Source organism: Choloepus didactylus, chromosome 15 (assembly GCF_015220235.1).
Source record: "Choloepus didactylus isolate mChoDid1 chromosome 15, mChoDid1.pri, whole genome shotgun sequence".
Lineage (NCBI taxonomy): Eukaryota > Metazoa > Chordata > Mammalia > Pilosa > Megalonychidae > Choloepus > Choloepus didactylus.
This window is the reverse complement of record NC_051321.1, coordinates 38,365,437-38,390,950: the sequence shown is the minus strand read 5'-3', so window position 1 is coordinate 38,390,950 and position 25,514 is coordinate 38,365,437. Positions and strand designations below refer to the sequence as shown.

Sequence of the window (25,514 nt, the reverse complement as noted above, 5' to 3'; positions counted from 1 at the left end):
CTTAAGGTTTTATTTATTCAACTTTTAAAGCATAACTGAAGAAATCCTTTTAAATTTACCATGAAGCTGTCTTAATAGAAACTATTTTTATTCCTCTGCAGTCCTTTCCAACCTTTATCTATATACATAAATAGCATTCACACAGCTGTTAAGATAATGTCTGGACAGGTTTGGGGTCTTATTTTTTTATTCAGTTTTACTGAGATATATTCACGTACCATACAATCATCCTTGGTGTACAATCAACTGTTCATAGTACCATCATATAGTTATGCATTCATCACCCCAATCTATTTTTGAACATTTTCCTTATACCAGAAAGCAGAATAACAATAAAAAATAAAAGTAAAAAAGAACACCCAAATCACCCCCCATCCCACCCTATTTTCATTTAGTTTTTGTCCCCATTTTTCTACTCATCCATCCATACACTGGTTTTCACAATCACACTGTCACCCCTTGTAAGCTGCACTATTATGCAATCGTCTTCAAGAGTCAAGTCTACTGGGTTGGAGTTTGACAGTTTCTGGTATTTACTTCTAGCTATTCCAATATATTAAAACCTAAAAAGGGTTATCTATATAGTGCGTAAGAATGTCCACCAGAGTGGCCTCTCAACTCCATTTGAAATCTCTCAGCCACTGAAGCTTTATTTTGTTTCATTTCTCATCCCCTTTTTGGTCAAGAAGATGTTCTCAATCCCACAATGCCAGGTCCAGATTCATCCCCGGGAGTCATATCCTGCACTGTCAGGGAGATTTATCCCCCTGGGAGTCAGGTCCCACGTAGGGGGGGAGGGCAGTGAGATCACCTTGCCACGGTACTTAGATAGAGAGGGCCACATCTGAGCAACAACGAGGCACTCAGGGCGAGACTCTTAGGCACAATTATAAGCAGGTTTAGCCTCTCCTTGCAGCAACCAGCTTCATAGGGGCCAGCCCCAAAACAGAGGGTTCAGCATACCAAGCCGTCAGTGGGGTCTAACTTTTAAATCAGTTATTTCTTGAAAAATTTTCTGGGTTTTCTACATAGTCATCATATCCATTATTTAATGGCTATATAATATTTCATCATAATACTCCATAATTCATTGACCAATTCCCTTTATATAGTTTAATTTATCCTAATTTAAAAAATAAATACATACCACACAGCATTCTTGGGCTGAGAAAGAGATGAACAGAGATGTCTTATGAACCAAACAAATAGGCTGCCTCAACTCACACTTCATGGAGGGTAAGCACTGTCCTATGTGGGTAGCCTTTGCACATTTTATATTTCTGTATCAATACAGAAACTAACATCTAAGTGTCAGCCCCACCCTTAATTGCAAACTGATCTGAAGTACACAGGGTCAGGCATGAAAGTCAAAGTATTTAACAGTTACTTTGCCACAAATGTCCACCAACTGGAATGGATGCCAGCTGTAGCACTGAGGACCCTCACTGTGCCAGCTGTTAACCCTCTGTTGCTGGCTGGTAAGAAGGTGGAGGAAGAATGGGTCCAAGGTGGTAGAAAACTATTTCAATATTTTAACAACTATTATGATAATGATGATACACAGGTGAGTATCGGCTCTGAATACAAAGACTTCTCCAGTAGTAGATTCAATTGCACAAGCTCACTTTCAATCATTGACACAAGGAAGCAGGGGGCAGTTTAAACATTTAAAAAAAAGCCATCCAGGAAGCTGCACAAACTGAGTCCGACAAGAATGCAGGAAGGGAAGCTCTGAAAGTCATAATCTAGTCTCTGTAGTTTATTTAGGGATAATGCAGGCTATTACAATCATACATAGAACTTGAGAGTTTATTTTACATAAAAAGCTCTGACACCCAATATTTATTTAAAAACTAAAATGTAAGGAGCTTAATGTCATTGAGAACATGATGGTGCATCTTTGGAATTTCTCCCGCAAGTTCCCTCCAAAGGAGCCAAGCACCTTTGGGTAAAAGCCAAAGATGAACAGTGCCATCTAGTGACAAAACAGAACACCTGCAAGTGGGCAGTTATCCCTGCATGGGTTGCAAGAGCCTATACAAATGACACAGCTTGAGTGGGCCAGCAATGGTCAAGTCTCCATTCCTTGCCCAGGGCTGTTGGGACCTACCATACTTGGTCAAAGCACCACAACATCAACACAGACATTCCACCCAGAAGAACAAGATGTGAAGTCACCAGAGTTGTTAAGAATGCATTCAGATAATTAATGGTTCTACATGATCCCTCCCTAATTCCATGATCCCATAATTCTAAGACAAGTTTTGATGATGCAGAATGAATAATCACTAAAAAAGTAAAAGTTATACTCATGCTTCCAGCTGAAATAGGGTCAAATAACTAAATGTGAGGTTGTTTGTTGGGTGGTTCTGGGATCTATCACTAGGGAGTTTGACTATAAACATGAATTAATGGTCTAGCAAAAGGTTCCTGGAAGAGAATGAGCCCGCTCCACTTTCTCCTATACAGTATGGTGTTTTGCCTCCAAAGCTTCCCACCCAACCCACTCCTCACTAGACCGTAAATTTCTGTAGAGCAAGGGCTGTGTCATCCTCAGCACTGAGAATTCAGTGCATACTCGGTAATGGACTTGCCCTCGTCTTCAATTAGCTTTGTGAACCTAACTTTGGAGTTTTACCTTCAAGATAACTGGGATCCTCCTTAACTATGCTGTAACTGCTTAAAAGAAAGGTAGCACCCCACTCCAACAAAACCCCAGTTAGGCTCTAGCTTTGAAATCCAGTCTGGGACTTGACTTGACATTCCTGCAGCTACTTCCAATGGCTTAAAAAGAATCGAGACAGTTCAGAAAGCCCCAGAATAAATGTTTGGCCTTATTTCATCATTCCTAGCTGATCCACAAATGAACCCACATTTCTACAATTTTTTGATGGCTTCCCTTCCTCTTCCTCCTCTATTAATGCTATTTCTCCTCAAATGCACTCTCTACATTATTGGAGAGGGTGCAGAAGGTTCTACAGAAAGCCAGAAAGGGTAAGCACTGGGTTGCTGACACTTCTTTCAAGTGGAAGAAGCTAGGATAAACTTGACCCTGGTATTAACTTCGGTCTGGAATCCTATGACACGGCTGGGGGCTCAGAACACAACAAGCACAAGGTTCCTGTGAAAAGACTGATGTTTCTGAAGAGGTAGCAATAGGAAAACACAACAGAAAGGCCATACCCCAGCATCCTCCCATTTCCTCCTGGAGTCCCTCCAATGCAGCTTCCGTTCTAACCAATTATCTGAAATGGCTTTCAGAAAGGTCTAGTTCACATACATGGCCATGTCGAGCAGTTTGCAATGGATGGGGCCTCACTGACCTTTCCACTGAACTTAAGACAGTTAACTCCTTCCTCCTCTCCACTATTTACATCCTCACTTCCTTGAGGAATTCTCTAACATATGAGAACCAGGAGGATCCTGCATTTCCATAGTTTTCCAACTGTTTGAAGGAGGTTCCGCGAAGTGTCCTCTGGCCACAGTGCAAGCACCGACCCACACACTCTCCACCTTTCACTTCAACCAGAGCAGCTATGCTGTTACTGATTTCATTCGTTTATACTTTCTGAGCTTTCCTTTGATAAATGTGTTCTGTGGCTACAAAAAAGACTCGTAAACTAGGAATCTCATCCAACCCCCTTAACACTGATGCAGAAACTAAGCCCAGACAAAAAGTCTCCCTCTGCCCTGTCTGGTACTCTTTCTACTAAGTCATCCTGCCTGCTTCCCCTCATATCCCTCTTCTGCTTCCTTCAAGCATCTCTGGCTTTCCATTTCTTGGAATAGATACTGAATTCTAGAACAGGATTAGCCCTCCACACAATAAATGCACAGACTGTGTCACTCCCACCTTGTGAACTTTTCAATAATTCCCCTTTACTCACTGGAGCAACACAAAAGTCCTGATAATGAGCTACCAGAACCAGCTGGTCCACTACTCAGCTCACACTTACCTGCCTTCCCTGCCTCTGCCCCTCCAATCAGGCCCACTATATCCTCAGACATGAAATCGACTAGACAGTAAACACCTTGCTTGCAGGGTCTTATTTATCTCTTTATCCTGACACCTAGCACAGTGCCTAGCACAAAGCAAGCACCTGGTCAGTACTGGTGGAATGAATACCTGTTCCTCAGGCATGCTTCTTAGTACACTGCTTTTTCCTCTTTCCCTTACCAACCCCTTTCCACTCCCAGACCTGATGCATTGCCTGCCCCATCAATTCTTCCATCTTCATGACTCATACATCCCAGCCACCCCTTCTTTTCCATCCTTACACTCATGATTTTATTCCATCACTTCATTCCTGGACCATTAAAATAGCTACAATAAGCCTCAGAACCATGTACCACCATGTTCTGACTTTAGCAATAAAGAGTTCCTGGGTCAAATTTCAATGGGAAAAAATAAGTCCACAGGGCCATAAGCTCAGAGGGGTTGCCTGGGCAATATAGGGAAAAAGGGAAAACGACAGTGAAGTTCTTGGGAAAAAATACTGTATCTAAAACACAGATCAGATGATATAATTCAAACAATGTTTCTTTAGAACCTACTGTGCACCCAGCCCAATGCCTGGTCCAGGGGAGAATAATGAATCAGACACAGCTGCTCTCTCACATGCTATCACAGGATTTTGGGGTGACAGACATTTTCCATTTAAATGTAATATGATGGGATAACACTCATGCCAGCAATCTGAGCTGAGTCTTCTGGGAGCAAAGAAAGAAAAGGAAAAATTTCTGTATTGAAGAGAGAATCAAGAATGAATAAATTCTATCATTTTTTTTAAATTGAGATTGTTCACATACCATACAATTATTCAAAGATCCAAAGGGCACAATCAGATGCCCCTGGTACCATCATACAGCTGTGCATCCATCACAATTTTTTTTTCAATTTTTAGTACATTTTCATTACTCCAGAAAAGAAAGACAAAAAAAGGAAACTCAAGTCCTCCCATACCCCTAACCACCCCCACCCATTACTGACTCATAGTATCGTATAGTACATTTGTTTCTGTTAAAGAAAGAATATTAAAATACTACTAACTGTAGTATATAGTTTGCAATAGGTGTATTTTTTTCCCTATATGCCCCTCTATTATTAACTTCTAGTTGTAGTGTCATACATTTGTCCTGGTTCATGAAAGAGATTTCTAATATTTGTACAGTTAATCACAGACATTGCCCACCACAAGGTTCACTGTTCTATACATTCCCATCTTTTAACCTCCAACTTTCCTTCTGGTGACATACGTGACTCTGAGTGTCCCCTTTCCACCCCATTCATGCACCATTCAGCACTGTATTCTCACAACATGCTACCGTCATCTCTGTCCATTTCCAAACATTTGAGTTCAACCTAGTTGAACATTCTGCTCATAATAAGCAACTGCTCCCCATTCTTTAGCCTCGTTCTATATTCTGGTAACCTGTATTTCATGTCTATGAGTTTACATGTTATAATTAGTTCCTATCAGTGAGACCCTGCAATATTTGTCCTTATGTGTCTGCCTTATTTCACTCAATATAGTGCCCTCAAGTTTTCTTCATCAACTCTTTTTTTTTAAGATGGTTTTGTTCACACACCATACAGTCTGTCCTAAGTAAACAATCAATGGTTCCCTGTATAGTCACATATTTATGTATTCATCACCATCACCACTATCTATATAAAGACATCTCCATTTCTTCCACAAAGCAGAAGAGTCAAAGAAGGTAGAAGGACAAAAGAAAAAGAAAGAGAAAAACAAAAACAAAAACAAAAAACAAACATGACAGCTAGGAAACAACAAAAGGAAAGACAGCACTAAACTAAAGTAGAATAAAGAGTCAGACAACATTACCAATGCCAAGAGTCCTCTACCCCTCCCTTATGTCCCCCTCTTATATGCATTTAGCTTTGGTATATTGCCTTTGTTACAGTAAAGGCAGCATAATACAAAGTTTATGTTAATTATAGTCTCTACTTTGCATTGATTGTATTTTCCCCCCAATACCTCCCTATTTTTAATACCTTGCAAGGTTGACATTCATTTGTTCTCCTCATGTAAAAATATACTTGTAAATTTTATCACAATTGTTGAGCACTATAGGTTTCACTGAGTTATACAGTACCAGTCTTTACCTGTCCTCTTTCCTTCTGGTGTCCCACATGCTCCTAACCTTCCTCTTTCAACCATACTCACAATCATGTTTGTTCAGTGTACTTATGTTGCTATGCTAGCATCATCCAAAATTGTGTTCCAAAGCTCTCACTCCTGTCTTTTCCTAGCTGTCTGTAGTGCTCCCTTTAGTATTTCCTGTAGAGCAAGTATCTTGTTCACAAACTCTGTCATTGTCTGTTTGTCAGAAAATATTTTAAACTCTCCCTCATATTCTAAAGACAGTTTTGCCCGATACAGGATTCTTGGTCAGCGGTTTTTCTCTTTCAGTATCTTAAATATATCACACCACTTCCTTCTTGCCTCCAAGGTTTCTGCTGAGAAATCTGCACATAGTCTTATCAAGCTTCCTTTGTATGTGATGGATTGCTTTTCTCTTGCTGCTTTCAGGATTCTTCGTCTTTGACGTTTGATAATCTGATTATTACGCGTCTTAGTGTAGGGCTATTTATATCTATGCTGTTCAGGGTATGCTGCACTTCTTGGATCTGTAATTTTATGTCTTTCTTAAGAGATGGGAAATTTTCATTATTTCCTCTATTATTGCTTCTGCCCCTTTTCCCTTCTCTTCTCCTTCAGGGATTGCAATGACACGTACATTCCTAGTTTTTTGTTTTGTCCTTAAGTGCCTGGAGATGTTGCTCATAGTTTTCCATTCTTTTCCCTACCTGTTCTTTTGTGTGTAGGCTTTCAGGTGTCTCATTCTCCAGCTCCTGAGTGTTTTCCTCTGCCTCTTGAGATCTGCTATTGTATGTCTCCATTGTGTCTTTCATCTCTTGTGTTGTGCCTTTCATTTCCATAGATTCCGCCAGTTGTTTTTTCGAACTTTCAATTTCTACCTTATGTACGCCCAGTGTTTTCATTATATGCTTCATCTCTTTTGCCATACCTTCCCTAAGCGTTTTGAATTGATTTAGCATTAGTTGTTTCAATTCCTGTATCTTAGGAGAGCTGTAAGTCTGTTCCTCTGACTGGGCCATAACTTCATTTTTCTTAGTACAGGTTGTACTTTTCTGTTGTCTAGGCAACTGGTTTCCTTGGTTACCCCAATCAGGTTTTCCTAGACCAGAATGGGCTCAGGTCCCAGAAGGGGGCAATATCCAGTGTCAGGCTTCCCTGAGGGTGTGTCTTAGAAGATTAACACATCCTTGAGGCCTCAAGCCACTGTGCTCTTCCTAGCCTGCCTAGCAGGTGGCACCTATCAGCCTGTAGCTCCTGACTGTTGTAAGGAGTGTGGCCTCCTTAGTTTCTGTTTTGGCTGTTTCCCCCCAGGCTCTGGGGTCTGGTTCTGAATGGAAGGCAGGTAGCAGAGCTGGGCACCACCTCCTTCCTCTCAGGGAAGACACATCCCCTAGAGAGTTATCATCTGCATTTAAATAGTTTTTTTGTCTCTCTGACTCTGCTATCTCCACCCTTGTCTGGGCTTGAGCACTGCAAACTGAAAATGGTTGAGGCTTTCTCCACTGCAGAGCACTGCGAACTGAAAATGGCTGAGGCTTTCTCCACTGAGCCACTCAGGTTGAGGGAGAGGAAAAGGGATAGAAAGCCCCCTTTCAGGGCCAGTCCATGGCCCCCAGTTTCACCCGTTGGCCAGAGCACCCGGTCCTCTGGGCTCCCCTCCCAGGACAGAGAAGTCCCCTCACTCTTCAAGGTCAGTCATCACTAAAAGCCTCTGTCGGCTTGTTGGGGATTTGTAGCTTGCATGAGCAGCCCATGTTTGCCAATTAAAACCCCAGTTGGAGCTGGACTGAGGTATATTCGCTTGCTCAGAGAGTGCTGCTCTCTATCACAGCGAGGCTTTGCAGTTTGGGATGTCATGGGGGGAGGGGGCTCCTGGCTTGGGTCCACAGATTCTACTCACAGATTCCATGCTGCGATCTCAGGCATTCCTCCCAATCGAGGTTGGTGCACGATGCGTGGACAGTCATGGTTGCCCCCCAGCAGTTATTCCAGATCATTTACTAGCTGTTCGTGGTTGTTCATTAGTTGCTCCAGGAAGACTAACTAACTTTCACTCCTCTCTATGCCACCATCTTCTTCGTTTCCTCCTCTTATCATTTTTAAATGTTCAACCACAGACCTTCTAAAATGACTTCAAATGTCGTGTTTTGGGAAACACTGGCCTCGAAAAGTCAATTCCAAATACCCCAGTGTGGTATTCAAGGCTCTGTAAGATCTGGCCCTAATTATTTTTCTAGTCTCATTTCGCTATGTCCTCTGTAAGTCCTAAACTCCACACGGACCATATTTGTCATTCCACCTAAAGCCTGACAAGATTTCCCATTTCCAAGTTTTTCATCTCATAGTGACTTCCCATTAATGCCCTGTCCCTCCCTCATCTCCCCAAACTTTAAGGCCAATACCATTCACCAGATGCACTGGCCTAACAAAAATGTAAGAGCTTTAGTTTCGTTTTTAACCCCTATTAAAAGTCATGGAGATGAGGAATTCATTTCAGTAAGACCTATTTATAATCACAGAATTCAGAAATCCCATGTCAAAGCTCCCACCAAAGTCATCACACTCTCACCCTGGGTCCATGCCAGAGAGAGGTCATATGTGAAAAATGCTTCCCCTTTGTAGGAACTAGAATGTTTCTAACCATCAATAAATCTGCAAGCGTTGTTTACCTTTTATACGTAAATGGAGCCCTTAAATAAATACACAAAGGTGAATTCTGCACACAAAACTGCTAATAAGCAAAAAACAATCTCCAAAATAATTTCAATCCTTATAAATGCAATATTTTTTAAGCTTTAGACAACAGAACTTAGGAGATAATTTGTAATCATATATTACATTGTCTATGTAATAAAATGCCTGGTTTGCAGCAAACATAATAGAGGGTTAATATCCTTATTTTACTGTGCACTCACACTAATTACAAAGAAAAAAATCTTAAAGACATGAAAAAATAATTATCAGAAGAGAAAATGCAAATAATAAACAAACCTATGAGAACAAGTTCACTTACCCTGTTTTGTTTTTTTTTTTTTTTTTTTTAGAAAAAAAATAAAGACCAAAATAATCAGGACTAACCATTTTTCCACTTAAATTTGCTCACAAATCTAAAAACACATACACTGAATGTGGGCAAAAATGCAAACACAATGGCATTTTCCTACATAGCCAGTGACACCGTACAGCCAGTGACACTATACACCTTTCTTGGCAATACTCATCAAGAGCCATACGCTTGGTGCTTCAGGGGACGCTAGCCCAAGGAATGAACCCCAGATGACAATGAAGCTAGATGTAGAGATGTTTATCACAGCTCTATTTAAATGGTGAAAACCTAGAAACACTCCAGTGTTCAATAACAGGGCACTAATTATATTACCACATATCCTCTGGGTGGACTGAACAGTTATTAGAATAATAGTTCTGTAGGGCAAACAACATTAGAAAAGACTTATTGTAAGGTTAGGTGAATAAAGCAGGATATATGGCTACGTGACATCTATGATTAGAATTATGTAAAAAACAAAATACACGCATATGCTTGAAAAAAAATATAACCAAATTCTAATAAAAGATCAGAGTGGCATGGAACTATAGACAACTTTTCTGACTCATTTCTAGTTTCCAAACTGTTTATAATGTGGTTATAACACATTTCTTTTTTAAATGAAAAGAAAAATTTTTTAACTCATACCCTGGCATTTGATATGCAATTATGTAATCTTTAGAACCTTCAAGAGAAAATTCTAGGACAGGAGCTAATCAATGCCACTAACAATCTTTCTCATTAGAACATGGCAGCCCCATACAATTCAATCTTCCACTGGACCACTGAAAAATACCCCAAATGCAGAATTCCAGCATTAATCACCAGTGGTTGCTTTTGTTTAATGAAGCCAAACTACTCTGGTGCAGTTCCTTATGAGGACAAGGGATGGGGGGGAGTAAAAGGACTTGAATGTTCAGCCAGATTTCCTAAAGAAGTAATTGCACCAAAACATTTCATCTTAAAATAGTCATGAGGGTCTGCCAGGTGACAATGCATACAGTCCCCTCTACTGTTCACTGCCAATTCCCTGCTCCTAACTCGACTTCATGGCATTCCATAGCCCTGAGATCCTTCTCAAATTCTTTATTTGTACAACTCTGGGCACACAAGTTTTCTTAAACATGCATTGTTACCCAAGACAAGTCTTCGGTGCAAAACCGGCCCATTTGTGTTTCCCAAATATGGTTATGTCTACAGAACCAAAACAAAGCTGTCTAATTACAACATCCAGTAAATTTGGAGCTCTCCACTTAGACAATCTAGATAATTCAAAGAAAGGCACATTTCCAAAGTCATTAAATAAGAGCAAAACATCTTAGCTCTATTTGAATTGTAAACATACAACCTCAAAATAAAAAAGGCAAGCCCAGGGTATGGATGATGCCTTTCTTCTGGAGTGGTCACTCTACAAGGTCTACCTGTTGAGACAGCGTGAAAGAAAGCATTTTAAATTCTCTGGAGAGTCAAGTTTGGGTCATAGGCTCCGACATAGGCAAACAAGACCAATAAGTTACTGTATGTGGCTGAAAAAAACATTTGGAAAAGAAAAAAAAAAAAACTGAAAAGGGATCTGTTAAAGCTTGAGCCAGGGGAAGAAGGGTGGGTGTGACATGGCAGGGGAGGTATCTGCACTTATAGGCAATCCATAGTTTCCGCTCAACTTTTTTTTAAACCACAACATTCCTAAGGCTATGTATTTAGCACATCATATATTAAACAGACATCTGCAATACAGGCCCCATACCATGCTCAGAAATGAGGGCACAGAGGCTCCATTCAGTAAAAAGACTTTGAGTCTTTTGCAAAAACATAACTTAAATACCTCAATTCATAACACTGGCTTATTGAGAAATTGCTTGTTTTCCTTAAGAAGTTTTGAAGTTCTACTGAAAACGTATCTACCAAGAAGCCAATAAGAAACATGGAAAACATTATCCTTTTCTGAGAAACCCTCCCTTCCCAGTAGCATTTGTTTAATAATCGAGGTAGAACATAAATACAAAAGCACAAAATCAATAATCCCTGAACTTGATCTGTAGAGGCCAAGGGCCACTTCAGATCATTAGTTTCTACCTGTAATATATGTTAGACCTTCAGTTCCCATTATTCAATCAGTGAATTATTTTATATTAGCTATTTTCTCTATTAGTTTTCTCTTGCATTAATTTTAAACAATTTTCAACTATATCTGATATAAAAGCTGAATCCAAGCACCTGAAAATACAATGTTAGTTTCTGAAATGGCTTTTCTTCAAACTAAATAATGCCACTAAAACATTCGATCTATTCCCAAGGTTACAGTAAACATTCAATAAACGTATTCTTAAAAACCTATGTGGTCTCTCAGATTAGACTACTGGAAATAGGCTGGCCTCTCACACACATTTATATATTAATATAACCATATCAGAATTAATGGTTATGCACATGGAAGGACCCTGAATCAGCTGGTATCTGGTAAACACTTTTCTGACTTCAGTTGCCACATGTATTTGGTGGCTGTGGAAAAACAAACAAAAAGCCAGGGTCAGATGAACTGGATTTGAATCCAAATTTTGCTAGGACTGTGCAAATTGGGAAATCCTTTAATTTCTCAGCCTGAGTTTACTCATCCATAAAAAGGAAATAGTAGTACCTATTTTGCTGAGTTATTTTTAAAATTAAATGTTTAAAATATATATGAAAGAACTTTGCATGCACTATAGAGATGGAATACATTATAGAAAGCTAAAGTATTCTATTGAAGAAGATGTCAGTCTAGCCCTTTTTATCCTTTATTCATTGTTTTAATAGATTGACGAATATAATCACTACACATCTGATCATGAGGTCAGTATTACCAAGACTTACATGTACTAAATAAAGGCTTTATGAAATGAAGTAGAAATTGGCTCTGGCTCTACCTACCAATGCGAAGTCAGGCAATAAAGGACACTCTTGATAAAGGCATCATGTTTTAGGAGACTTCAGCATTGCTCTCTCTTTAGGACTAGGGCTCAGGAAACCAAACCATTATTATCAAGACTCATTTGAAAATGTATATAAAAGACTTTTGTAGAATGTAAATATATGTAAATATTAATTGTGATCTTTTAACCTTGACTGGTGATTATCACAGCAATTGTTTATTATGTATACGCCTATGAACTGAGTCCCTAACTTCAGCTCAGTTTTCCATGGTCAAGGAGGAGTGAAATTAAAAACATAAAACTAAAAAAAAAAAAAAAAAAAAAGACTCATTTATTAGGCATGCCTTCTGAGCAAAGCCCTACGCTCATGCTGCAGGACAGACAGATGAACACCTCTACATTCCCAAAATGCCTACGGTGAACCAGCTACTTTATATACCTCACTGCTAAGCCTCAGAATACCCTACAAAGTTTCTATATCCGTTTTATAAATGGAGAAACTGAGCCTCAAGGAAAGTTAAAAGATTCAGTGAACAGTCTCACAGACACAAGTAAGAAAGCTGACATTCAAATCCAGGTCTCTGGAGACAAAGCTCAGGCTCTTCCCACTCTACCACCCAGCCTCATCCATGGAGGTACCAAACTGCTTGCGCCTGGGACAAGATGCTCCTGTATGCAGGCTACTCAGAGAATACATGGATTTAAAAGAAGAGATGAGTAATCCTCATGGGCATTTCTATCCAGCTGTGGTCATAGAAGGATCAAACATCAACCAAAGTTGACTGAAGCTTGTTCCTGCAAAGGAGAGGCTAAACCTGCTTATAATTGTGCCTAAGAGTCTCCCCTGAGTGCCTCTTTGTTGCTCAGATGTGGCCCCCTCTCTCTAGCTAAACCACCTCGGTGGGTGATCTCGCTGCCCTCCCCCCTATGTGGGACCTGACTCCCAGGTGTGTAAATCTCCCTGGCAATGCAGGATGTTACTCCCAGGGATGAATCCGGATCTGGCATTGTGGGATTGAGAACATCTTCTTGACCAAAAGGGGGATAAGAAATGAAACAAAATAAAGCTTCAATGGCTGACAGATTTCAAAAGGAGTTGAGAGGTCACTCTGGTAGACACTCTTATGCACTATATAGATAACACTTTATAGGTTTTAATGTATTGGAATGGCTACAAGTAAATACCTGAAATTATCAAACTCCAACCCAGTAGCCTTGACTCTTGAAGATGATTGTATAACAGTGCAGCTTACAAGGGGTGACAGTGTGATTGTGAAAACCTTGTGGATCGCAATCCCTTTATCCAATGTATGGATGGATGAGTAGAAGAATAGGGACAAAGACTGAATGAAAAATAGGGTGGGATGGGGGGATGATGTGGGGTTCTTTTCTACTTTTATTTCTTATTCTTATTCTGATTCTTTCTGGTGTAAGGAAAGTGATCAAAAATAGATTGGGGTGATGAAGGCATAACTATTATGATGGTACTATAAACAATTGATTGTACACCATGGATGATTGTATGGTATGTGAATATATCTCAATAAAACTAAATTTAATTAAAAAAAAGTAAATCAACAATGGGGGGAGGAGGGAAGTAGAATGTTTTGGATGTTCTTTTTTATTTTAATTTTTATTTTATCCTTTGGAGTAATGAAAATGTTCAAAGATTGATTGTGGTGAATGCACAACTATATGATGATACTGTGAACAACTGATTGTACACTTTGAAGGATTCTATGTTGTGTGAATATATCTCAATAAAATTGCATTTAAAAAAAAAATCAACCAAGGTAAGAGATGGTGGCTTCCCTCGGAGATTTTATATTCTAGCTGGGGAGAAGAGATTAATACCCTTGAAAGTAGATGAATCACTAAAGACCGCCTGGAAAAATATCTATGGACTGCCCTCTGCTGCTGGAACATACCTGCTAAAATTCACCAAGCTTCGAGCCTTACCCAGGAAAGGCCAGGGGCATGCTGACAGAAGTACCCTTTTCTATAGAAAGTGTTCATTAGGGAAAAGTTAAAACTGAGTAAGTTCACATAGACATTTTCTGGCAGCCCTTAGGAGGCAATGATACTTGCCAACACCTCCCTACCCACACACACCTTAAAAAACATGCACAGGAAATCTAGAATAAATAAAACTTGGATTGGCGTTGCTGCGCTGCATTTATTAGATGTGTGGCCTGGGGTTAGTCAGTGAAACTTGCTAAGCATCAGTTTCCTCATCTATACAGTGGGAATAACGACTACCATCACCCTCAGCGTGGTATGGTGGGGATTATGATGAGATCAAGCACTTTGAAGCACTTAGCACAGTATCCCTTAGAAAGTGCTCAGTACATTTTAGCAGAAGCATCCAAGGGTGAGGCCCATACCAATTTCTCTTTGGCTGGTTTCTCTGAGTAGGAGCAGATGCTCTTCTTTTTCAGCTACAGGCAGGCTAGTCTTTTCAAGCTAATTAAAAGAACAGTCTCAGTCAGCTCTCCTTTCAAGAGCTTACAGAACCTACTTCCTCTCTCTCATGAAGTCACATGGCCTGTGTTTCCCCAACAGCACAATCCCCTCTATAATTTAACTTCCCAAAAGAAGCAAATGACTTGTCTACTCTCCCTCCCAACAGTTAATTCTCATCAATGCTACCACTTGATTTACATATAAAACTTATTTTCTTCTGGGTCTTTTGCTATTAACAAGCTGTTCTCATAAAGAGCCTAATCTAGAGTTGCCAAGGTAGTTTCCATACAGATGGGGCCCTAATACATAGCATAAAACGTACACAGAATAGACAGAAGTCTAGCTCAGTTAATGGAAAGGGTTTGTATTGAACAGTATGGAAACAACATTGGGTAGACGGTGTGCACAGACCACAAAAAGGCCTGGAAATGCCGGGCAAATGGCATTTGTATTTGCCTTCTGTAGGCCATGGGAATCCAAGGTAAATTCTTTAGAAGACAATTTTCATAATTCAAGATTAGTCTGGCTAAGGCACACATCTACGGAGGTGGCAGCAAGGAGAACATGCGGGCTGGCTGCTTGTGTGAGCTGAAGCCAGACCTGAGAAGGGGACGGTGATGCTCAGTGAGCTTTTTATCAGAGACCTCCCCCGCCCCAAGAAAAAAACAACAATCCCCTCAACTATATATACCCTCTCTGCCCAGGAAATAAGCTCTCAGCAAACTTGCTTCACCTATTTTGCTGTAGAGGACTTGACTGTGGCAGCCACAAGTGACAATTTCTATAGTTCTCTTCTCTTGCTTATTTGTAGCAAAAACTGTTCAAAGAGAATTTGATTTTCTGAGCTTACTCCTGCCCACTGCTAAGCTTTTTTTTTTTGCCTTGGCAGCTAACAAGATAAAATTATCAGGAAGTAAGAGATGTCAAAAAATCCTTTAGAACTCAAAGTTTCAATAACTAAATAGAGACGATACAACATCAACCAAAAATAGAATAGGATGGAGTCATGAATGTTTAAGAGATTGTTTCTAAGCAAATAATTGTTAAAGAGAACAATTCTCAATGCAAGATGCTGTTGTCTTTAATCAATTCACAGCTTATATAAATAGAACATGCTGGAAGAAAAGAGCTATGTATTCAATCACAGTTGGTAAAGGACCCTGACTGAGAAGAGTCCCAGAGACAGAGTGTGAGAGAGACTGAGAGAATAATTAAATCTCTAACACCCAAAACACCCCAACTCTCTCAGTCAAGTTTTAGGCGCTTAGGCAGTCACTCAATTGCTCTGAGCCTCGGTTTCCCCACACATAAAACAGCGACTAACACAGCACTGACTTCCCTGTTGTGAGGATTAATGGAGCCATGAATCTACCCACACAGTGCCTGGCACACAGTAAGAGCTCAATAAACCATCAGGTATCGATGCAACCAGTTTATTGCCCATTTGTCTCTTTCTAAAGCCAAAAATAAAGGGCAAGGAGAGCTGGAGGTGGGTGGAAATCCTGGTTAATAAAAGGCTCTAGTTAGACACTGTTTTACTATAACAGTTTACTGGCTCCTGTGTGAAAGAGGTGAAGAGGCACTGCCAGGAATGAAGGTTTTTTGCTTTGAGCAGGGAAAACTCTCCACACAAACTTGGTGGTGGTACCACCCAGCAACCCTGGCACTTGTACAGAATTCTGCAGGTTAAAGAGCAACAGTGCTGCCCGTGGCTGTCTGCAAAACAGGTCAGCAATCCAGTTCACTCTCAAAAAACAAAAAAAAGAAATGCAATGTAGTCTGTCTTTAAGAAGGGTTTCATGTGACCAAAAGGACTTAAAAGATCACAGAATTTCTGGGATGAAAAGGACCAGTTTCCAAATGTTATGAGCCTTTAAGTCCTGATCAATCCACTGAGATAAGAAAATGTACCACCCTGGCACACAGCCTCCCTGAAATCAAAAGAAGCCCCACCTTGCCCCAGTCCTTCCATCAGGACAAAGTGGGGACAAGCAAATTATCAACAGACTTCAGTTGCTGTGTTTGTCTATGGTCCTGCTGTCCTTTCTAGAGGCTAAATGTCCTGGAGATAGGTGTCCATGTCTAACTGCATAACATTTGTGAGTCCCAAGGGCACTAAACTATCATTCAACGTGTTTTTAAAAGTGTAATCATGACATTCCCTCCCCACCCCCTCTCATTAAAAAAAAAAAAGAGTATTAGAAAATTAAAACCTTAAGTTTCATAACATTTACTGTAAATCCAGATGTCTCTAAAACTAAAATCCTATCTACAAGTTAAGGAATAAATGCCTTCCCCCCCTTTTTTTTTGCTTAAGTAAATCATTAATTTAAGGCAGGTCCACAATCAAATGCCCTTTCGTGCTTGTGCTTCTGAACTCATTAATTCATTTAATAAAAATTCTCTAAGTACAAGGCATTGACAAGCAGGTCCTCTTGTCTCGCAACATGTCTTGCATATCTGGAAATCAGAACCATCAAAGGTTCTAACAGTATTTTAAGCTGACTGCAGAGATGGGCAAACGGATAAAGGTCCCAAACAAGAATCCCCTTACCCTTTAAGCATGCAACAAAAATTCTTCAGAAAATGTGACTTTAGAACTCTTGGGTTGGTTCCCAATCTTCTTAAAGGGAGCTTTAGTTATTTGTGGAGTTTGGTGAATATATTAAACTTCTGAAGGAAATCCATCTTAAGCAGCACACAATTGCAGACTTTCTTCCTGTTTAATAAAAGCGCAAAAAGGTTTTTTTCTTCTGTAAAAATGTAAAGGCTAGGTAAATACACTAGATGTTAGAAAGGAAAACTAAAATATATGCCTAAAACTCTTACTAAAAACAGAAATGCAAAACACTTGAACTCAGCATTGTAACAAGGAATTTCAAATTCCCATCTGCTAATATCACAGCTCTAAAAACTAACCAGCAAATTTAAATGTGAAGAATCAGGTGCAGTGGGACTTTGGGTAGCCTGAAATCCAGGATGACTAAACAGGTTTGCCAACAGGCTTTGCTAAATCGTCGAGTCCAACCAGTGGATAGAGACAGAAAATCCCAGTGACTCCAAAAGTTACATATATGTACGATTTTAAATACTCACATTCCTCATGCATTGCTGGTTAGACCAAGGTCTATGGAGAAGAGGAGGGAGGAGCAGGCTGACTCAGGAATGTGCCCTAGGTCATTTCTTGGAGTCACCCAGCAGTCAGCACTGACTCATTTAGCAGGGACGAGGAGGGAGTCCCTCCCAAAGGGGTGTCACAGGGGGAAAACCCCTCCCTGGTGGCTCGGCTCCCTCATCCAGTTCAGAGTGAAACCAGCTGCCGGGAAAGGCAAAGGGTGACCCCAGAAGAGCTCTGGAAACACCTAGACAGGAAAGTAGAGTGAGTGCCTGGGTCATGGGAGCTCACAGATCACTGTGCTGGGAGGGAGATTTCAGGCGATTAAAAGGAAGATAAAGAAATCGTTGCTCTTCCAATTCAAAGACCACTTGGCAGCATTGGGGCTGCCCTGGAGTCGAGAAACAAGAACGCTGCCTAGCCATGTGCATCTGCTCCTGGCTGGAAATCAAGTGTGGCTTCACTGTAGGATGTGTTGGGTCTGAATTCCTGTCCCCTCGCCCACACCTCCTCAGGGAAACGGTCCCATTACCATCAGGGAGGGACCGCCAAAGGAGGAAGAAACAGGAAGAGGGACAAGGACTCCCTAAAGAGCAGCAAAACGATGTGAATAAATAATCGACCAATGGTTCCCAACCCAAAAAATAATTCAACTGGAAAAAAATGATCAATTGTGCACAGAATCATTGAAATTACAGACATAAATACATGTAATATTCTCCACTAAAAAGAGGTTAAAACATTCTATTTAAATCCCATTTCATTCATTTCTTCTATTACTGAAATCTACACAAAGGTTATGTGAAACAATTATAAAGTCACTTAAATTTTAAGATAACCAAAGTCATTGTTTCTCCAACATCCCGATGTTTTGCTCCTTAAAGATCACACAATCTGGCGGCAATTCAGAGTACCACCAGACACAAACTCCCTTCTTGGGACTTCGATTTCATTACTCCAAAAGCCAAAAATTCTGCTTCAATTAAGTGTATGGGTGAAAGACCCTTATAAAACTTTGTCATCTTTTTGTGGAGAACTGGTATTGCCTTTCCTTTTACTCCAAAATAAATTATATTATACTTATTGAATTAAATATTGATTATAATCCTCAATATGAGGTCATGTTGGGTCTCTCCCTTCATCTCTTTTCCTCCAAATTTACTGCTTTACAGATTCACAAATGACTTAATAATTAATACATTTCCCAAACGTAAGTATTCTTCTTAAGGAAGTTAAGAAAACATTTGAAATTAACACGAGGCTGCTCCTAATCAACGCTGATGTATTGGAGAATTCAGAAAAACAGTAGGAGCATTTTGTAATTATTCTCACATGTGCCCTCAAACTTCAAAAATTGGTTTTGTTGAACAAATTGAAGACACTATTCAGAGTGGCTTGAAGTCTCAAATCTCATTCAAATATGAGAAAAAGCATGCCTCCCCAAATAAGTCAGCTTTGCTCTCTGATTTTCATTATAAATTTGAATTCTTTAGATTTAAAGATATTTCCAGTTCAGCTAACTTAAATAATCTTTGCAAAATTCTCACTGTAATATAGGATCTCAACAAAACTGTTGTGCATTGATCACCTGGAGAGGCACTATTTAAAATGCATATTTACAGGTTCTGTTCCCAAATATGTTAATTCAGAAGTCTCAGGGGACCCTGGAATCTACATTTTTGGCAGATATGCCTTAAAGATACACTCTGAGAAACACCAGGCACTACAACTAAGTTACTACAGCACCAAGCATCAAATGTCCATGCTCAAACTTCAACCCTTCACACAAAGCTGTTTGTGAACCCACTGTACCACTTTAAATATAATGTATAATTAGTACTGATTATGTAAGAATTTCTTTTAAGCAGGGAGACAGATCCCACCCCCCACAAAATGTTCACAGTGAATAAAACCATGTGTGAATGTAACTTGGAGTGCCTGCCAGTCATGACTGCTGCCCCATCTGCACACAGTCTGGCACAGGGTTTTCGAAAGAGAAATTTACTATGACTGTAATTCATCTCTTAGCTTAAATATTTCTATTGGACATTTGAGAAAGCATTTTACTGCACCCTTTAGGATTACTTCATATCATAATCCATAAAATGACTAACCTAAAAAATGGATATATTTTGGCACACCTGTTGAAGAACAATTTTTTTAATTTAAACAAGCCTTGACTTTCGTTAGTCCGTTAATACTTTATCCTATCATGTTATTGCAAAGAGGAAAGCTTTCATTTTGTATCAAACTCAAACTCACAACTTCTCAACTTGTTTCCACTAAATAATTTTATTAATATTTCAGCAACAGAAAATAGTGTCTTGTAGAAAATAATTGGAAAAGCAATTAGAACCAAAGAATTCAAAAGTAGTTGTTCAAGTATTAAACTTTTTTTTTTTTTTTAACAAGAATCCCTTTTTCAACTCATTGCAAGAACACAGTTGCATTTTTTTAAAACTGGTTCATTTTATTTTTAAACATCTTTTTTAAATTACAAAAGAAATATAACTCTAGAACTAAACATTTGAAAATAAATCAAAAGATCCTAACCCTAACACAACCACACTGATACAACCTCTTATCATTTTGCTGAATTTCCTTCTAATCTTTCTTTATATTATCTGGTTATGATCATGGTGTATGTATACTATTGTCTCATAAGCATTTTCCCTCTTCCTATAAAAGGTTTGAAATATGGCCCCAATTCATGTTTTCTATATAAATAATGCTTGATAAACATCAGAATTCTGAAGGACCAACATTTCCAGAAATGCCACTCATACCTTGGTGAATTGCCTCTGATTCAGGTAATTGCAAAGTATTCAGTGTTACACACTTCAAACTTTTTTCTTTGGGGGACATACAATCAAGTTGTGCTTCCTGTTTCTTTTGAAGTTTTGTGTTTTGTTTTGTTTTTTTAACTGCTGGGAGGAGAGCCCCCGTTTGAAGTACAGACACTATGCTGAGCATGTTGCATACAATACCTTATTTAATCCTAACAGCCTATGATTTAGATGCTGTTATCACTGATTTATAAACGAGGCGAGCAGAGGCTCAGAATGACTATGTGTCTTCTCGGAGATCACACCACCAGTTATTGGTAGAACTATGATGTAAAAACCTGGTCCATCTGACTCTAAATCCCAGGCTCTTAACCACTGCCTTACCCTACAAGATGTGCTTTTCATTGCATTGCCCATTCTTCTACTACCTGTTCATTTTTCTGCGGGAGAGGGAGGGGGGTTAAACAACAGTATTTATTAGCTCATGGATTTGAGGTTAAGAAAAAGTCCAAATCAAGGCATCATGAAGGCGATGTTTCTTCTCAAAGACTGGCATTCTGGGGCTGGCTGCTGGTGATCTTTGGTCCTGGACTCCCCTATCACATAGCAATGTACATAGTGGCCTCTCCTGTCCTCTCCTTTCTATTAGGGATTCCATTGACTTTCAGCTTCTTGCTTCCTGTGGCTTTCTCTGTGTTTGAATTTAATTCTGCTTATAAAGGACTCCAGTATAGGATTAAGATCCATCCTGACTGGGTTGGGCCACACCTTAACTGAAGGAACCTCACCAACACGTCCTACCTACAATGGGTTCACACCCACAGGAATGAATTAAGGTTAAGAACAAGTTTTTCTGGGATACACAGCTCCAAACCACAACACTTCGTTGGTGTATATATGTAACCAAGAAAAAAGAAATATATGGAAAGTTACATGTCTTTTTTTTTTTCAGTCAGTACACTCTTTATTCTCTGAAGCTTTAAGAGCCAGTGTCCCTTTATCTACTCTTTTTATGCAATTTTATTGAGATATATTTGCATACCATACAATCATCCAAAGTATATAATCAATTGTTCACAGTAGCATTGTATAGTGTGCCTTCATCATCACAATCAATTTTTGAACAATTTCATTAAGTTCTTCATTGCGATCTCAGCTGTTCCACCCATTTCAGACTGATGCACGATATGTGTCTGGTCACAGAAGTCTCAGAAACAGCTGTTCCAGATATTTCCTGGCCATTTACCAGCCTCCCTAGAGGGGAAACTAAATTCCACACCTCACCACTCTGCCATCTTGCCCCCCCCCCCCGGCATTCATTTTTAAAACACCTTTCCATTGCATTAGTTGTTATGGTAATTAAAAGAATGTGCTCAGTAAGTCAGTCTACAAATTTACCAAGCATTTATGAAGTTCCCGCTTAGTGCGACCCACTGTGCTAAATGCTTGACTAGAGGTGAAGACTATCACTGCCATTGAGGGGCTTACAATCCAAGGGGGTGAGGTGCTTTAAAGCAAGACAATGATTTTTTAAAAGTCACTTGATGCCTGGACACTGTCCACTGCTGGCTGCTAAGAGAGTGACAGTGAACAGAAGCTTGGAAAGAGGCCTGTGAACAGATACAAGTGACCCCCTTCTGTCCAAGAAACGAACTGAGAGCTAATTAAGAACTCTTCATTGTTCATGCTAAACCTTTCAAAATACACTTTCCAAAATTAGAGTTTTTTGGTTCTGCAACTGAAGGCATTAAGAGAGAAACCAAGTTTAAAGCAAAAGTATTCAATAAAATCATTACTGGGTTTGGAAAATCAGAAAAAAAGTTTTTTAATCTTTTCAGTTATTACACTGTTGGGGTCAACCTTCAAGCCCAAGCGACTTTTTGAATCCAGACTGTTTACTGCCTCAACTTGGCTCCTGTCAACTCAAGCAGCAAAGATACCCCAAGTTCCAGTAAACACATGGTCTTTTTTAGCACTGGCAGGAGTGCTGGAGGGGAGCCAGCAGGAGTTTTTTTGGTCAAGCATGGAACCAGAACCTTAACAGGGAGGCAGTATTTCCCAGGGTCCAGCAAGGAGTTTACTGGTAACCAAGGCGAGAGAACCCTAAGGAAATGGTCTGGTTGGCAGCCCACGGTCATGAACATTCCCTTTCCCTGCTATCGCTGACCCTTGGCAATTCCATGTATCTTTTAATAAGAGGCTCCTCTTGGTCCACGCCCTCCCTCACCTTCCCTCAGGCACAGTGGTTAAGAACATAGGCTCAAATGCAAATACAGTGCCACCCCTTACTAGCTGTGTGACCTTGGACAAGTTATCTTGGTGTCTTCATCAGTAAAATGGGATCTAAAATGCAAGCCTTGGTGAAAAGCACTTGGAAACACTTGGCACTGTGCCAGGCATGACAATGTCCTTGAAAAGTAACAGCTGTTACTCAGGTCTGTCTATCCCACTAGCTGACACTCATTTGACAGTTCCTGTATCGTTCATTCTTCCCCAAACCTGACATAACTTTCTGAAGGTGGGGCTGTGTGCTCTCTGCATTCTGCCACTCTCTCTGCCCATCCCAGCACTCAACTCTTGCAGGATGGTTATTTAGCTCTGAGGGGACTTTGAAAGTTCCCAGAAGTAAGAGACTCTCTTATACTCGCGATCTTAGTACCTGAGATAGTTGAAAGTATTCAGTAAAATCATTATTGGGTTTGTTTTGTTGTGAAGGACCTTAGAAATGATCTAGTTTGACACCTTCAAAGTATAGATGAGAACACAGTCCAGATGGGGAAAGGAGAAGCCAGCCCATGAAGTCGGACTGTTTGTGACTTGAACAAGAATGAAACAAGGGCTGCTAAAATCCAGAGCTCTTTCCACCACACATGCTGCCCTGAGGAAGGACATGGCTAACTGGCTTTACCTTCTACAGACCAAAGGGTAAGGAGAATGTCCTCTTTAAAAGTCGTATTTAAAGGGATGCAAAATTGCGCATTCACCGCAAACATCTTTTCTGAATTTTCATATGGTGTCTTAGATGTAGTAAAGGGGAAATAAATATTTTTATTGATTTTACTTAAAAAGGCAAATGATACTAGGAAATACACCCTCACTGCAAAAAATTCTTCTAGATACTTAACACTTTCATGTACAAAGAAAGGCAGAGGTGATGGAATGTTTTGGCTAAAAAGTCCGATTTTTGAAGAATGAGAAATATCTGAGATGAAATACACTTAAAGCATCCTTAATACTGTTTATCTTTTTATGGGTCAAAAGGCATCTAGACAGCATGGCTTAGGGCATTAATGACCATAAATCTGGGTTGCACCACACATTAGGACAGCCCAGGTTCAAATTTTCTGTCCCTGTGCCAATAAATAATTTACAATTCTTCAAAAAGTCCAATTCTTCAGAAACTAGTAAATGAATAAATCAAGTCAGTACATACTATAAATAAAAATAAACATAAGCCATAGCAGACTGAAAAGCCACAAAGGGAAGGTTCATGAGCTTATCCGCAGAAGCATGTACATATGAATAGAAGTGATTATGTCTATAGCTGTAGATGTGGCACATGTGTACAAGCCTCCAAATGTGGAGTCAACTGACAGCAGACACAACTTGAGCAGCAACGCAGATTCTACAACCAGAATCTTCTCTTACCCATTTTTATGAGAAAGCAGCAAATAGCATGGAAAGTGGATATCAAAGATTTCTTTGAGGGAAAAAATCAACTCTCTCTCTCTCTCTCTCTATATATATATATATCATATTTAAGGTAAGAAAACACTGGGCTCAATCTCCTACATCTTCCATATCACCTTGGGATTTTATCATATGAAATTGCTTTTATAAACCCCCCCAAAAAAAAAAGGACAAATATCTGAGTATCATGTTTAACCTAATATACAGCATTATGAGGTAACCTAAAATATCAAAGAGCCTCATACATAGCGTCAGGAAAATTATTTCTATTTTAGAATGATTCTCCTCAATAAGTTCTAGGATGAAAAATGTAGGGGGGATTGGGATTCACAATTTTGTAAGTTATCAAAACTCCACTGAATATAGCTCTTGATTTTCAAAAGCATTCCTATTTCAGTTTTACTGCAGAGTAACTTACGAGATGTCTGAGGCATGTTGAGAAAAAAATTCATCTGACATTTAAGACTATTTTAAAACATCTCTCTTGTAAAAAGTGCCCGAGGTGTGGCAGGTTTGGGCCTCGCTTGCACCCAGGAGAGACTTTAAGTTTTCAGTGGTTTGGGGCAGGAACCTGACACGGCTTCAAAGCTCCGAGGCCCAGGCCCGCTCAGCACACATCCTGAGGCACTATTGGGGAAAGACGGCATCTCTGTTCCTATCTGGGGCCTCAGACCCTCTGTTTGCCCTTCAAGGTTCCCTGCTGCCTGAGGAAACATGTGAAATATTTCCGTGAAGACTGCTGTGTGTAAGCAACAGGAAATAAAGGTTTACTCAAGTGACTCCCCGCTAATAAAGAGGTGGGGGTTGTATCTGAGGAATCACAGTTTCCCAAGCAACTTGTTATTTTTACCAGATGTTTTCAAAGTCAGGTCTTGTGCACAATATTTGAGGTGTTTGGGGTTTTTTTTTTGGAATAAAAAGTTCTTGACCATAAGATGAATTCTATTTGAACATTAAAAGTCAAACCAAATTCAAATTAACATGGGAGAAAGAAGCCCCCTCAGAAACCCAACTTTTAGATTTTTTAGGGGAAAAGGGAAATTAAGCATTCATATACTCTGAAACTTCCTAAAGGAAGTAAAATCAGATCTCTGAAAATTCAATCTTTACATCTTCTAACAAAGCATGGTCCAGATATAAAAACTAGTGTCACAAGGACCCTCAGATCCCGTCATGACCCCTTCCCCAAACTGCTTGCCCACCACTCACCATCATCATCCTTATTCCCATGTGGTTAAGGCACCCATGAAGACAGCACCCCTTTCATTCTATTCCCGTGGTCAAGCCTTCACAAGTTACGCCACGTCTGAAAATTTCTTCCTTTACCTATTCCCAACCCATACAGTTTAAGCTGCCTCATTCATGACTTTCAAATGG

The 25,514-nt window shown here is 39.8% G+C and overlaps 1 protein-coding gene across 50 annotated transcripts in view; it reads right to left on the bottom strand.

Moving 5' to 3' along the window:
• SORBS1 (sorbin and SH3 domain containing 1) overlaps positions 1 to 25,514 on the bottom strand; it is a 255,908-nt gene that overhangs the window by 135,619 nt on the left and 94,775 nt on the right. For 2 of the 50 annotated variants that reach the window (XM_037805198.1, XM_037805197.1), the window contains exon 3: positions 17,101 to 17,265. The exons of the other annotated variants lie outside the window; for them this stretch is intronic. The gene's annotated coding sequence lies outside the window, so the exon portion shown is untranslated. The remainder of the gene's footprint in view (positions 1 to 17,100; positions 17,266 to 25,514) is intronic. 50 annotated transcript variants of the gene reach the window in all.